Source organism: Echinops telfairi, unplaced genomic scaffold, assembly GCF_000313985.2.
Source record: "Echinops telfairi isolate 266 unplaced genomic scaffold, ASM31398v2 ScPeMD7_23;HRSCAF=83, whole genome shotgun sequence".
Taxonomy (NCBI): Eukaryota; Metazoa; Chordata; class Mammalia; order Afrosoricida; family Tenrecidae; genus Echinops; species Echinops telfairi.
Window position 1 is genome coordinate 64,921,695 of NW_022103920.1, and position 9,469 is coordinate 64,931,163.

Here is a 9,469-nt window from a genome sequence, read left to right on the forward strand (position 1 = left end):
TGGCCTACTAATGGGCTTTGGGTCTCCACTCCGCACTCCCCCCATCATTCACCATGGTAAGACTTTCTGTTCTAATGATGTCTTATACCTGATCCCTTCCACACCTCATGGTTGCATAGGCTGGTATGGTTGGGGGTCACCACAACAAGAGGAACTGTCAAAGGGTCGTGGCATCAGGAAGGTGGAGAACCACCGATTAACAAGAACATCATCAGAATTGTCAGACGATGATTAACGTGTCTGAAAACTCTCAAAATGCAAATTAATGCCACTAAAATTTTAATTGAAATATGGAATAGCAGGTATATAGAAACATGGCAAGCAAGAAAACCCTGGGGAGCTCAGTTCTACTCTTTAATGGATGGGCTCTCCATGAGCTGGAATTGATTTGATGGCAGCTGATTTGATGTGGCTTTGAGTTTTATTGATCCTTTCACTGATAAAATAAAAAGAGCTAGTTAATTTGCTGACTTTCTTTACTTGCAAAATCCAAGGGTTTTAAGTGTCTACAAGCAAGGTCACAAATCATTGTGGACTCCAAAGAGATAAATGTGGCTAAAGTGCCCAGGTGCATTCTGAAGAGCCTTTGTTTCATATGGACCATGTGTGTCTCTTTCAGCGCCTGGTGAGGTGACGTGGTCTTTACTTATAGATGTGCAAGCAGGGGCCACCCCAGGCTTCAGGAGAAACAGGGAGTGGGCAGGCGCACGGCTCTCGCTCCAGCTGTACCTTTCTGCAACGTGCTCCACCATGAAAGGGCTCTAGTCTGTACTTTGAAATAACAGCTGAATTCATACCATGGATTGTTTTGTTGAGAAGTGAAACAGTGCGAAAAAAGAAAAAGGAAACTCGGTTTAACCAGGCTCCTTGGGGGAATATATCACAATATTGAAATCACAAGATCACTTTCTCTTTGTAAGTCACTCAAATACATTTAGGTCTGAGAAGTTGTACTTCAAAGACAAGCTAATGAACTATTGTGTATTAAAATTCGATGGTGCATTCCTGAGCAGCAGGGGTGGAGAAGATCACCAGTAAACCCTTCTGTTCCCTCATAGGGAGATGGATTTGCAAAGCATCTCTAACACGATTTTGGACTCAACTTTTTTAAGATACAAAAGTAAAAACAGGCAAAAGGTAACGAAAGAGCACAGGAAAAGAGATCAATGAAAAGAATTCTATCCATATACTTCCTTCAGTTAAAAAGTAATCTCAAATGGTTATTCAAATTTACACACTATTATGAGCGAGCAAAAAACAGTGTTTAAAGATAAAACTGAAATTTAATCTTTTAAAAGTTGTAACTGAACTTATTAATTTCTAAATGTCTATAGTGCACAGCAGCACCGGTAGCAGGGCCTTTGCTGGCTCTACCCAGGACTCCCCACACTGGGCGACGTCAGCCCCAGTGTGTCTCTGCTGCATAGTGTTGGGGCAGAGTTAAACACTGGCACCCAGGAGGGTCTGTTGTAGAGTGCAGGCTTCACCACAAAGCTAAAGACATCTTGACAGAATTGGGATTAAAAACAGCTATCTGAGGACTTCTTGGGGTGTGTATGTGAAAAGAAAGATTTAGAAGTGTTAGTTCTTGTTACTGTTATCAAACAGCTTCCGAGATACCAAATAACTGGAACAGGTCATTCTTACAATACCCTTGAGGAACAGACATTCACATGTCAAAGAGTAACAAAGACATTGGGTTTCCAGGTCCAATAATTTATACCTGGAAATCTCTCATCTATTCCCGACTCCCCATTCTCCCAGCATCTTACACAGAGCTGCCCCAAATAAGCTTCCCTCATAACCACCCTACCATGGTCACATCCTTGCTCAGGCCCCTTCATAACGACGGAATTTCCAAATCTCAATTACGAAGTGGCAGAATCAGGCCTCGGACCTCAACTACTAGGTCATATCACGCTCGAAATGAAAGGTGGCCTTCACAGAGCAGTTTTATCTTCTTGAATAGTGTAGGTCGACTATGGCTGGGAAATGGGCAGGAAGTTTTGGTAAGAGAACTCAGGTTATAAATTTAGGAGCAGTTAGGGGCTAGGCCTACAGATCATGCTTGGAGTAAATCATTGCTTTAAAACCTGGGATGACCACGACTGTGCATCAGAAGGGCAAAATCCAGCCTTCAGGCTATGGTTCTTCCAGGCAGGAAAGGGCACAGAGTTGGGACAGCACTCTGTAGGATTCGAGACTACAGTTGAGTGGGTGCACCCTCTGAATCGGAATGAAGCTGCCCAGTTAGCACAGCAGGTACGGAAGCCATGCAGTGAACCAGCCCAAACCACTGGGAAGTGGAGCCAAGGCAAGAGTGGGCCACCTAGGCATTTGTTCTTTGAAGATGACTTCCCCTGATCTGGATGCCACCAAGGAACCCTCATTGGGTTGTAGGGTAAGCACCGGGCTATTAACCACAAGGTTGGTGGTTCAAACTCACCAGCTACTCAGTGGGAGAAAGATGAGTCTGTAAAGATTTATAGTCTCAGAACTCTTTAAATTAGAACTGATTTTGGTTGTTAGGGGTTATTTTGGGGGGAATGGGGAGGGATAAGCTTTGAGCAACCAGCTCTGAGGACACAGTGATTAAGCACAGGTTTTGATTGTTAAAATAGATTGACAGTTGGGATCCACCAGCCTCTCCTTAGGAGAACGGGGCAGTCTTACTCGTCTGTAAAGATCACAGAAAGATGAAGCTGTATCTGTGGCCTTAAAATTCATAACCTGATATGAACGTGTTCATAATAGTTTTGAATGAGCGAGTGCATAAATGAATCAATGAAATGAGAGTAGAACGTTGAGGAACTGGGTCGGAGATGCTGGAAGGCTTATAATTTTAGTCCCACCCTATTGTTGGCCAGATGGCAGGAGGCCCAGTGGTTGATGGGCAAGCCAAGCAGCCTGGTGAGTTTAATGCAAGACCTGGAACTGGAACCCACGCCAATCCTTTCTCTTCCTTGCCCTACTAGCAGCATGGCGACTGCTCCCACAGCCATTACAGCGATTGTTGGATGGTTTGGGGAATGTAGAACATATTTTCCCATGGAAACACATTTTTTTCTTTCTTCTGTTTTTAATGGTGGTTCGGTTCCCATGCTAGGCCACAAAAGCCTATTTACTCCATAGCTGAACTCAACTTCAAAACCAGCGTAGCTCTGAGGCCTCACTGAACCCCCAGCTCTGAGCCCACAGTCCAGAGGGCAGGTGGGCAGCTGGCTCTGCAGGCACATGAGGGCAGAGCTCCCCAGCAGCCAGGGGGGCGGGGGCTGGGCAAGGAGGGGGGGCAGCGGCAGCTGCAGGAGGCTACTGCAGCCTCTGAATGCCTTGGTGGTTCTTAAGTGGATTGTTTGTAAGTTGGGAACTGTCTGTGCTCAGAAAGGCGGATTTCAAGAGGTAGGGGATCCTATTTCACTTGAAGGCCCACAGTAATGAGGGCTCTTTATTCGTAATGAAGTAGCCACTAATTGGAAGGACCGGCTCAGGAGGCTGGTTGGAATTTTGTGCTCCCGGACCCAAACGGAGTAATATTATGCAGTAGCCTAGCAGCCCCTTACTTCTGCACAAAATTCATGTAAAAATCTACCCTGAAGTGCCTGCCTGACATTCACTGTGCTTATTATTAATACTGATAATAACAGGGAGGCTGATCCACAGCACTGAACTTGAGAGTGAATTGGATTCTGTTTCCTCCAGGTTCTTTCCTTCTCTTATTTCGCCCAGCCATATTAGGAGCATTTTGAGAATCCTTACTTTCAGAGCGGGCTGAAGGCTTTGATATTTACCCACAGGAGGCATGGTTCCAGTTTCGAAGGACTCATCCAAGAGAAGATCTCCTTCCTTCCCCGCCTCCTCAGAGCCGCAGCAACATTCCATAAACTCACAGACACTGTGAAAGCAAATGTATGAGGAAGGGGGTGGGGGTGGGGGACAAACCCATAGCGATGTTGGTGGAAATGAAAAACTCACAGTAGGGAAATCCATCGCAATAAGGGAATACAGTTAGCTTTTCTGGATTTCATGAAACGTGGCCAATGACGCTGGAATGTTCTGGTGCCCCCTGGAGGACTCTGAAACCTAACAGAGCTGGTCATTTAGGCCCTTGAAAGTCCTACCGAGGCTGTGTGTTTCTGCTCCCAGGCTCAGATCGGTCTAACCCGGTCCAATCACAAGCAGGGAAACCAAGCAGCAGGAGCCGAGTCCGACGCTGTAAAAGCTGCCTCCATCTGTCTGTCGTGAGAATGTTGCTACTTGGATCAGCCAGAGGATCTATTTTTGGCTTGTGAAGTTTACAAATGGCTGGTTTATAAATCCAGCAGTGCAAAGTTCACAGTCCCATGTGCCATCTCTCCATCTTTCTCGGGGCTGAGTGTGTTTGGTGGACAAGGCAGTTTGCTGCTGTCCGCTTTGCATTGTCTTGTGCAGACACGCTGGAAAGTTAAACATTTAGCTTCTAAAATTTTCCTGCCCGGGGGTTCCTCCAGGACATGACTGCAGTCTGATGATGACTGAGTGGCCATCGGAGCTGTTTACTCGACAGACACAGAACAGTCAGCAGATGTGAGGAGACATGGCTCCAGTGAGAATGAGTTTGGGATTATGAACTACCCTTCTTCTGCCCGCGCTCCATGGCCGCCCCACTTCAACGAATAGGACTGACATCAGGACCTTGGTGTATAACATGACGGATACCATCCAGTCTAAAGTCATTATTCTACATCCGAGAGACACAGACCAGGTTGCATTTACTTTGGAAAGACTAATGTTTGTACATTATTATAATTAAATTGCAATGTAATCATGATACTTACAACCTAGGGCAGGACAATATTTTCAGTGGAGTTAATATAAACTTGGTGACGGTCACTTTTTCTTTCCAGGGCCATGAAAGTCACTTAGATTCTTTCACGTTGCTGTTGTGGGCTGCCACTGAGCCAGTCCCCAAATGATGCACACTGGGATTGGACCCTTGTGACCTCTAAGTTTTCAAGGGCAGACTGGAAGTAGAGTGCCAGACCTTTCTTCTTAGACTGGCTTGGTCTGGAAGCTCGGCTGAAAGCTGTTTAATATCAGTACCGCAGGTGCCTTCCACTGACAGATGAACGGTGACTATCTGAACCGTTGACTGGGGACTGTGTGAGGTGTGTCAGCCAGCAACTAAACCTGAGTCTCCATTATGGAGACAGAGAATTCTGCCACTGAAACCACAAGGGCCCATTCCTTCATTTATCACCCCCAAACCCCCAAAACCAACCTCGCTGCCATCAAGTCAATGCTGATTCATAGCGACCCCCTGTGGCTTCCCGAGAAGGTAACTGTCTATGGGAGTAGAAAGCCCAGTCTTTCTCCCAAGGAGCTGCTGGTGGTTTTGAACTGCCAACCATGCAGATCACAGCCCAACTCATAACCACTATACCATCAGGGCTGTGTCTCATATAGTACGGATTATATTTATTAATTCCTATATTAATGAACTATATTAAAGTTGAACTATATTAGAGTTTCAAACTCTCACCAAATGTGACTTCTAAATTCAAGAAAGATTGCAAGAATATGTACAGGATCTGTATTCCTGGATACCCGTCACCGTCCTTTTCTCTTTTTCTAAATATGTGTACAACATACATACTTTTTTGCCTTGGATCACTTTGAGGAAAATTGAAGATATGTCCTATTTTTCTTACTCAGTGCAATACATATTTCTTAAAAGCAAGATATTCTCTTACATAAACAGTACAGTGATTAAAATCAGGAAATAAATACTGAGTACTATTATCGAAGCTACAGACTTCATTAAGAGTTCACCGATGGTCTCAATAATATCCAAGGCAGTGCCATCCGTTAACCACTGACCTCCAGGCTGAACCCACCCAGAGATACCTTGGACGACAGGCAGGATGCTCTGCTTCCAGGGAATCAATCCATCACAGCCGTGCAAACACAGCTGCACACACGTGGGGCTGCTGTCAGAACTGACGAGAAGGCAACTCACAGCAAACAGCCAGAGGGAATCAAGATCATGCGCTATTTCTTTAGCCGTATTTCTCTCTTACATTGCTTCTTTAGCCTGTACTCTTCAACAGGTCTTGGGTCTTTGTGCAGGGCAGGTGTCTGGAAGAAGTCTCATGGGAGGGCTATCTGATGTACCCTCGTGATTAGATTCAAATTGTGCCCCCTGAGCAGCATAAAAAGTGAGGTTGGCTTTTTCTCAGCACATCTTCTCAGGAAGTACGTTGAGTCTTATCAGCGGCAATGTGAATTTGGGTCCTTTGATGGAGGCGTTTTGTCAGTTTGCCCACTGTAGAGTTACCGTTTTGTTCTTTGTCATGAAAAATCACCATATTGTAGAGATCTGCTTGGAGATGACGTCAACATCTTATTCTCAAGCTCTGATCCATCTTAAAATGTACTACTGCCTCTTGCCTGAATCACTGACTGTGTGACAGTTGGCAAATGTGATTTTCTATTAACATCATTATTTCAATAATTATTAGTGGACTGCTAATGGTAGCTTTCCTCCTCTTCAATTGTTTATTTCTTAAATAAATCCCTGTAGCTCATGGATTTTTAAATAAATAAAAAGAAATTTATTTCTTAAATAAATCCCTGTAGCTCATGGATTTTTCTTTTATTCACTAGTATTTGTTTGACAAATACTTATTTGTAGTAACATGATTCCACAGGTAGGTCTGTACAAAAAAGATATATTCAGAAAAGTGCTCTCTCTTCCCCTTCCCACCTCTCCTTTGTGCCCAATTGCTAGTCAATTTATAGGAAGCCAATTTCCTCAGTCTTGGATTTTACCTTCCTGTGAAATGAATTCTTCAAGTGAGGAGACGTCTCCTTCTTTCTCTTCCTTTCTTACACGCAAGTAACGTGCCTCGGGTGTTCTTTTGTCCTTAGCTCAGGTGTTCGTGTGTGCTCACTTCCGTTTTTGTTTTATCCCTTTCTAGAAATTGTTCAACATCAGCTCACAACTATCTTCCTATCCATTTTTACACGTGCAGGCTACCCCATTGGGCATATGTTTGTAGTCTATTCAGCTACTCCATGGTTGTTGCAAGTATTTTGATACTACGAACAATGCTGCTATAAACAACCGTGTGCACGCGCGTGCAAGAATGTGGCTAGCTGGGGGTGGGGGGTGTATCTTCAGGGTAAATTCCTGGTGCTAGGACTGCTGAAGCAGTAGGTGAACATATATGTAATCTTGTTAGTACTGTACTAGTTGTAATGCTATTAGCTATGTATGAGAGTACCAGTTTCTTGAGAATCTTGCTGAGAGTATGTGCTGTCCTTGAAAAATGTGCTACCGCAGAGGTACCGAAGTGAGTGCACAGCCGCTCACTTGAGGTGCAGGCACGCAGGTCTTGGTGGTGATGGTCTGGCACAACCCCTCAGACTCTGGCACTGCTGGTATGGGGTGTGAAGAAAGAATCTTTTGCACACTGTGCTGGGTGGTTTTGCAGACATTCAACGGTCATATTTAGATTGAAAATATCCTCAGTTAAGCAAATGAAGTTCAGTTGTTTCATTTCCTTACCTCCTGAGTACGAGATGCCAAGATCAAAAGGCCTGTGAAGCCTAGGAAAGGCACCAGAACAAGGGTGTCACGATACCCAGCTTTAAAGCTGGTCCTCTCATCACAACTCGCGAGAAAATGGGGTCTGAGAAAACCTGTTACCCAGGTGGTTTGCACTCACGGATGATGTCCTATCAGAGGTAGAGCGCTGGCCAGGTGTGACAAAAGTGAACTGCTTTTTGTTCCACTCACATATCTACTTATTCATTACATGATACCTTGCCTGCTTCCAAACTAAATTTGAGATCGCTTCAGGTAATAACATATATAAGCAGGAGAGTTAAAATTAAGGAGAGAAATTTGAAAAGATGGAGAGAAAAGGGAGGATAATTTTGCGTGGACTACAAAGGTCACAGGAAGGAGCGAGGGCAGAGTCCACGAGCAGTGGTGCTTCTGTGCGCCCCCAGAAGTAGGCAGAAGTCAAAACAGAGACCGAAAAGGAACCAGAGCATTTAAGGATGAAAGTCGAGGTGAACTCATATGAAACTAAGTGCAAATGGAAACCACCGTAAATTGCCTTCTTTTTCCAAAGAGGGGTCCCAGGCCCCTGGCTTGTGCAAATGATTTGCATTTAACTAGTAATCAAAGCGTTGGCAGTTTGAACCCACCCAGTGGAAAAAAACAAGCTTGGTGACTTGCTTCTGCGGAGATTACAGCCAAGAAAACCCCATGGAGCCGCTCGGCTCTATCACATAAGGGGTCTCTTCAAGTCACAGATCAACAGCAGCGACAACAAAAGGAATGAACAAAAGCGGTCCTGATAGCCCACAGGCTCAGATCTGAACACTAGATCTTTCCCCTGAACGGGAAAGCCCTAGAAATTATGAAGACGAACTCTCTGGTTTACAGATGAAGAAACTAAGGCCTAGACAGGATAACTCGTTGAGATACAGGCTCCCTTTAAAACCAACTCCTCTACCCACAGCCTCTGTCAAGGGAGCAGTCCTGGGCTTGTGACCGAGTCCCTCACCCCCACCTCCATTCTTTCAACACAGCGGATTAGACCAGGGGGTGTCTGCCACTCGTCATTCCAGCTGGGTCGGTGACCTGTGCAGTCACTTAGTGTAAAAGCTCTGCTCACACTCAGTGATGCGCTAGCCCATCGGACTCTCCCTCCTGGGGAATATGGAAAGAACCAGGCCAGTAGTGTGGGAAAGTAGATGGGCAAATACACAAATGGTCCTGGAGAATGGCTGGCAACTCAAATAGGAAGCCCTGATCTCTGTGGAGGGAGAAGTGAGATAAGTTAGTTTTCTACCATAAGGGATCTATCTGGTAGTTCTAGAGCTCTCGGCATCTGGCCACACCATGCTTCCTGAAAATTCTGGCATGCCATTGTATTTCCAAGTGTCCCCCCATAGCCGCATCCCTTTATTCCTGAGAGAGCCCCGAGTCCTTGTGCCACAAGCTATTCCAGCAAAAACGCAGCTCCTAAGTATTGGGCTGATAACCAAAGCCAGTGCTTCCCAACCACCAGCTGCCCCATGGAGAAAGAGGGAGCCGTCGACTTCCTTAAAGATTTACAGCTTGGAAATCCAACGGACCAGTTCCACTCTGTCCTGGAAGATTGCAGCAATATGGAATCCACTCGGTCAGTGGCTGGTTTGGTTTGTCCTTGAAAACTTTCAATAAACTACCTTCAGAGTGAGATCTGAGTTCATATTTGAGGAGAAATGGCTACTGTTATTTTGGGGAAAATCATTTTAATAGGCCTTTGACTATAGAGAGGTTAAGCCAAGAATGTGTTGTGGAATAGAAAGAGAAGTTAGAGAGCCAAAGAGCCTTATAAAACAACTGTTGAATCTCATTTGTAGAGAGATTGCATCTTGAAAAGTCTCCCTTTAAAAAAGTAAGATGTTTCTCTTCCCCTAGCAAGGAAGATGC

The 9,469-nt window shown here is 45.0% G+C and overlaps 1 protein-coding gene across 3 annotated transcripts in view; it reads right to left on the reverse strand.

Annotated features, from left to right (window-relative positions):
• Positions 1-9,469, reverse strand: part of ICA1 (islet cell autoantigen 1) — a 128,056-nt gene that overhangs the window by 58,944 nt on the left and 59,643 nt on the right. The window lies entirely within an intron of this gene.